Here is a 6891-nt window from a genome sequence, read left to right as displayed (position 1 = left end):
AAATTCAGAATTTCATACCTTTTTCTCAGGAATACTGATGCTGGAAAATACTCATTTAAGAATGCAGTTTCCATCTCCTCCCAGGAAGTGATATTACCGGCAGGGAGAGAATATAACCATTCTTCCACGTCTTCAGCTAAAGTGAGCGGGAACATTCTTAATTTTTTTGCTTCATCAGTGTGACCATCAATTTTCAGGGTGGTGCTCATGGTCAGAAATCTTTGCAGGTGTTTGTTGGCATCTTCATTAACCTTTCCGGTGAAAGGTTTTCTTTCCAATTGATTGATCGAGCTACGATGCAGTTAAAAATTTGTCACATTCACCGGTTGGTTAACAATGGTCAGTCGACCACCCGGTGCATTTGCACCTCCATAGTCACCCAGGAGTCTTTCCGGAGGTGGAGGAGGTGGAATTGGAGGAACTTCAGCCATTGGTTCCTTGACTTCTGGTTGATCTGAGGTACTTTCTTTTGTAGAATCCACTCTTTTTTCTCTGCGGCTTCGGTGAAGGGTTCTCTCGATCTCTGCATCAAAAAGAAATTCAGCTGAGGGTTCTCCTCGCATACACAAATTAGTAAATTACAAATGACAAAAATAATTTTATGGCAGAGCAACAAAATTTTAATAAAAATAAAATAAAACTCTATATTTTTGGCAGTCCCCGGCAACGGCGCCAAAAACTTGATCGGGAAAATAGCAAGTGTACTATTTTGCCTTTTATAGTAATAATGGGGAAATTCCCCGAATGTCGATCTCAAGGACTGCACGTTAATATTGAGTTAAATTATCATTCAATTAAACAAAAAGTATTAATTTGGTTTTTGAGTGTAAAAATATAATTTGAAAAGTAAAGGTAAAGAATTATGAAAATAAGGGTTTATAGAGAAAAAGGAACAATGACGGGGAAGGTGTATGATTTATCCCTGTAACAACTCTGAGTTACGATTGCATCAACAAATATCAATTACTACCAGTTCTCAAGGGTATTTTCTCCTAAGTCCTTGGTGAGAAAACCTTTAATCAATCTACGTTAGTTCCTATGTCCATAGCCAATTAGGGTGAAGTGAAGCTGTATAATATCAAGAATATTCTGGTTCATACAGGGTACCCCTAGTCCTAGGTGATATCTACTGCAGAGTAACCTTATGAAAACCTTATCAATGGCGGTCCAGCCTAATTGATAACCATAAATCAATCTCAATTGGCCCGAAAGAGAAAGCAATAAACACATCAAAAGGTTACCGTAAAAACAATATTATAAATGCAAATGTAAACTTAAATTCATTACATTTCTAAATCAGGGACACCCCCTAGCATTGGGGGGTTTAGCTACTCATATTGTTTAAAACAAATTCAAGATAAAAATTACACATTACAAGTAATTGGATGACTTTGATCTTCAATCGCTTCTGCTCATGAATCTCTTCAGCTTTCCAAATCCCTTGATCTTCGTAATACTTGATTGCTTCACAATACTGTGGTTTGCCGTATTCCAAGATGATTTTTCCTTTGGCAGAAGACCTCTTTTTATAGTGAAAGTTCCCAGCAGCAGTTGGACAGGTCCAAGGATGTCTCTAAAGAGCCCGCAAAATGAAAAGCCCAAGAAAACTGGAAATTTTGGGCTTGGGCTGACACGGGTGGCCGTGTCAGCCTACTATTTAGCTGACACGCCCACAGTAGGGTGACACGGTTGTTGTTTCTGCCTGACACGGGTGGCCATGTCAGGATACTATTTTCCTTCCTTTGCTTCCCTTGCCCTGACACGGCCCGTGTCAGGTGACACGGGTGCCCGTGTCAGGCCTTCTGTACCGGGATTTTCTGCTCTTTTGTGTGCCGGAATCTAGCATTGTAGTGTTCTGAGTTCTCCGGTTCTTCTACCTGGATCTGTCGGACAAAAACACAGTTATCCCACGCATAAAATCAAGATAAAAAAAGTAAAACATAACAAAGATTAGAAATGCATAAATAAAATAACGGAAGTAAAAACTAGCTCGAAATGTACCATAAATGCTTGCACAGTATGTCAAATTTCTCTATTTTGCGTCGGATCAGTAATGAAAACTCAATGTAAATGGTGACTGATCAACATACGAGGGAGTGAGATGAGAAAAGAAATTACATTAAGAGATTAAAAGAGAGGCACGACACGCAGCCCGTATATTAAAATCCCAAAGACAAAATAAAGGAAAACTAAGTCCATAACTGATCACCAAAAGACAATGATAATAAACACATTATTATTATTAATTTAAATTTTGTAAATTAAATAAACCAAATTATATTTCGGCGATTGGTCACACTACGCAGAGTTAGTCGGGGGTTCTGTTGCCCGGTCAGCGGACGGTGGTTCCGTTGATCGTTCAACGGACATGGGTCAAGAGGGAAGCCCCCTCTGCGGGGTTGTCAGAGGCAGTGCCCCGGCGCAAAATTTTAATGAACAATTCATTTGAAACCGGCGTCATTTTTTGCATCAACACTTGATACTTTAAAGCATAACTCTTGTGCAGTCACAACCCTAATCGCATAACTCTTTGACAACACAACCCTTGTACCATCATGAACCCTAATGCATCAATTTCATACCATCAAACATATCTCGATTTATAATTCAATATGATTGATCAATTCCTCATTGTTTCACCATACCAATGTCGGATTCTGAAGCAAATGACCATTGCTCGCTCAATGGAATAACAACCATTAACTGTTTGAATGAACAAAATAGAAACAATGTATCATATATATACCATATTTTGCATCAGAATTACTTATATCATATATATGAATTGATCGATCTCATTTGTGTAACCTATGGACGATCGATGTATAGCGGCTTCACCGTACTAACGTCGGATTCTTAAGCATAGTCAAGATCAATAATCCAAATTGTACACACATGTTGCCGAATTTAATTACTCATTTATTATTTAATTCATTCTGTCTTTTAATCGTATTAATACAGAAAATATAGAAAATAAATAACTATCAGATGCATGGTTTCGTAAGTGGCTCTGATACCACTGAAGGAAAACTGTGATCCAAGACGTAGTGGAAATTAAAAAAAATCCTTTAGTGATCCTTACGAATGAGTATGATCAATTAGAGAAACTGTTACCTCTTGTGGCGATTGAAACCTTTAATGTAAATCGAAGGAGTGATCACGAGCGTTGAATGGTGACAATGCCTCTACTCAGTCCACATGAACGAATTCCTTTAGTCTCAGTGCTAGATGCTATGAATGAAGGCTGAGAGAGAGAGAGACAGAAAGAGAGAAAGAGAGAGAGAGAGAGAGAGAGAGAGAGAGAGAGAGAGAGAGAGAGAGAGAGAGAGAGAGAGAGAGAGAGAGGGAGAGAGAGGAGAGAGGAGAGAGAGAGAGAGAGAGAGAGAGAGAGAGAGAGAGAGAGAGAGAGAGAGAGGGAGAGAGAGAGAGGGAGAGAGAGAGAGAGAGAGAGAGAGAGAGAGGAGAGAGAGAGAGAGAGGAGAGAGAGGAGAGACGGAGAGAGAGAGAGAGAGGAGAGAGAGAGAGAGAGAGAGAGAGAGAGAGAAATAAAATTTCATCAAAAAATTGGTATCACTTGCATATAGATGAAGAAGTTTGTGCATATTAGTGTTGCATATATTATGGATGATACATGTGCTTGTAAATATGATTGTGTTTGTGTTTTGTATTAATGATGCGTTCTGTTTATCATCATGCTGCTAAATTTCACCATTATTATTTGTAAGTGTATTCTCACCTCTTATTTGTTTGTTGGATGGCTCTATACAATGTTTATACAAGTAATCAACATAAGTGATATCTCGTGATGACTGTGAGACGGCTTTGTGGCCCTCTTAGCATTTATTGCTTTTTTGTTAGTAAAATAATGCTCTGATTTTGTAACATCAGAGAACGAGACACTTATGTTCTTATGTATTAAGTTGTAACTCATTTTCATGGAGTTTTCAATAATGTTTATTTCAGTCTTATGTTATGTTTTTCTATTATTTTCCGTTGCGGATTATTGAATTTGCATGTTTATGTATCAATGTTTCGGTGAAGTAACATCCTACGTGTGAATTTTATATAAAAATAAATTTTGGGGTTTTAGGGTGTTACATATTGGTATTAGAGCAGGTCGGTCCATCTGGACATGTTTTTGTAATGTTGTTTATTTCCTAGTATGTGACATATGTGTGAAACACGTTTGGTACTTACTTGTTTCCTTTACCGCTTTTTAGCAGGAGAGGGATTGAAACAAGTGGGAGAGAAACTTTTGTTTCTCTACGTTGGTGCTGGAGTGAAGAGTTGGTGCAACAAGATGTTGATTGCAAGGGCTTAGGTGATATTAAAGCTATGTGGTTTTTTCAAAATGAAAGTGGATGTGTATTCGAGATTCCTGCATGTCCATCAAGTTGAGATGTCTTTGAGGGAGAACGAATACGTATTCTTGATGTTTGCTCCTTGGAGAATGGAGAACAAATGTTACGGCTAGTGAAGTACTAATGATATGTGATTCCTGATGTTTTTTCTGAAGATATCTATGACTTGTCTCTAGAGAGTGATCCTGAGTTCGAAGAAGGTGAATGGTGTTCTTTTGATCCTCTGTCGCACACGGGTCAAAAACGAGTTTAAAAGTGTAGTAAAATGAAAGCGACACTCGAATGTCGTATCAGAAGAACTTTTGAATGTTACAACCAAACGAATAAAAATAAGGGGGTTTTTAAGGTTCAAAACTTCAATCGAAGATGATTAAAGGTAAAAGAAAAATTGATAGATAAGTTAATCTACTGTATCAATTTTCGACTTATCATCGATTCTTATAGTATCAATTCCCTAACGGATTCAATCTCATTCGATTACAATACCCACTGACAAGCACAATTGGTATTATATGATGTATGTTCCTAATTTCCGAATTAAGCAAGCGGATTTAAGCAAGTGTGAATTAAGCAAACGCGACTTAATCAAACACGATAATGAAAAAGCTACGCTAACGTGATTATAGTTAAGGATCATACAAACAATCAAATTTAATCAACTATATCCTATAAAAAACAATCGAATTAAGCAAACAAAATTAATCGAATTAAGCAAACGAGTTTATAGGAAGAATTGAAAAGAAATTGAAATTAAATTGAAATTAATAAAAACCTCAAAGTGGAATTCGAATACAACAGATCAACTCTTTGGGAATTAGCTCTCCATGGTATTCATATGCCCTATTATCTATTTCATGAATTATGAATCCCCCCAATCCTAAAACTACTAAGTTGATTAATAGAGCAAGGGAATTTGGATATGATAGCAGCCGACCCGAAAAAAATACAAAATCGGCTCAAAAACTAAGTATTTTCTTAAGTCTGGAAATAAAACGAATTATTCGACTCTTCTTCACTCTGAATCAGCTTTTGACTTCAACATGAGACTTTTATCTTATCCTCTCAACTTTCCAACATATATTAGAATGCATCAATCCGATCCCCGTAGCTCAAGTTATGATCTGCATAATAACAAGGTATTAAATAACTATTTATGCTGAAAATAAAGTACGAAAATAAAATAAAACAAAAAATAAACTTAAATATAAAAACACACTAAAATAGTAAAAATAATATAATAAACTATAGAGTTGCCTAAGTAGAATAATAGAAGAATATGCATCAAAATGCACTGATCATATTCCCCCACACTTGAACTTTTGCACTCCGAGCAAAATTATAAATTCAAAACTTAAAACAGAAAAAAAAAAATAAGAACAAACAAAATATGCAATTCCAAAGTTTATCAAGATACAAGGTACAAACAGAATTCTAAGTCTAAGCTTCAAGAATATGGTGTTAGTGAGCAAATTCTTGTGACATTCAAACAAGATAGGAAAACAGATTACTAAAGAGTACATCCTAAAGTAGTAAGATTCTCATAGGATAAAATTCACTCAACTCTTAGGTTAACTGTTTACACTCAAAGCACAACATGAAAGTTAGTACTACCATAAGCTTGAAAAGACTCTAACATCCACAATTGAAATACATGCACACAAAAATCAAAAGGACTTTTATTTGGTTGTAACGTGGCCAAGGTAAGGGTGAGATAAATCCTAAGGGGTACTAGGCTAAAATTCATAGAGACAAAAGAGACTTGAAAGAAACTGCGGGAGTTGAATTAACAAAATATTTCATTCACTTCAACAACTCTATAGTAACTGTTTTTATTCATTTTTTTCCTTTTTCTTTTTATTTCTTTTTATTTCTTTTTCATAAGGAGTATGTATTGACATGTATATATCCTTCAATTTTTTTCTTTTCTATTTTCTTTTTCTATTTTTCTTTTCTTTTTCTACCAACTTCTGAAATATTACAAACATAATTATTCAACCCCACACAACTTTAAACAAGATTCTTTCAACCCTTTGGATATGGTGATAACATTGTTTTTCACTTCTCGATTTATAATGAGTTTTAAACAAAAAAGGGATAATAGGCTCAAGGGGGTTTCAAACAAGGGATGATATTATTTCAGGGTTGGCTTTTTGGCTAACTGACTAAAAAAACAACAAAAAAAAAATTGTATTTATCATATCAGTGTGCACAAGTAAACAACATCATCAACAAGAGTCAATTCAAGTTCTAGAGACTAACAGACATGAGTGAATCACACAAGAAAGAAAGAGATGAATTTTTGTATATTATCCATATAAGGCTTAAAACTTCACAAGGTTAATTGATCTACCGTAAATGATGTACAACTTAGAGTTTAGTCCTACCTATCATACTAAAAATGCACTGTAAATTTTTCACATCACACCACAAGACTTTAGTCAAGAGAACTAAGAAAAATACTCATAATTGTAACTCAAAAACCAAAGGAAAAAAACATGCAATTTTTTTTAAGAAAGAAAACAAAAACCAA

The sequence above is a fragment of the Lathyrus oleraceus genome, chromosome 1 (assembly GCF_024323335.1).
Source record: "Lathyrus oleraceus cultivar Zhongwan6 chromosome 1, CAAS_Psat_ZW6_1.0, whole genome shotgun sequence".
Lineage (NCBI taxonomy): Eukaryota > Viridiplantae > Streptophyta > Magnoliopsida > Fabales > Fabaceae > Lathyrus > Lathyrus oleraceus.
Note: the sequence above shows the minus strand (reverse complement) of the source record.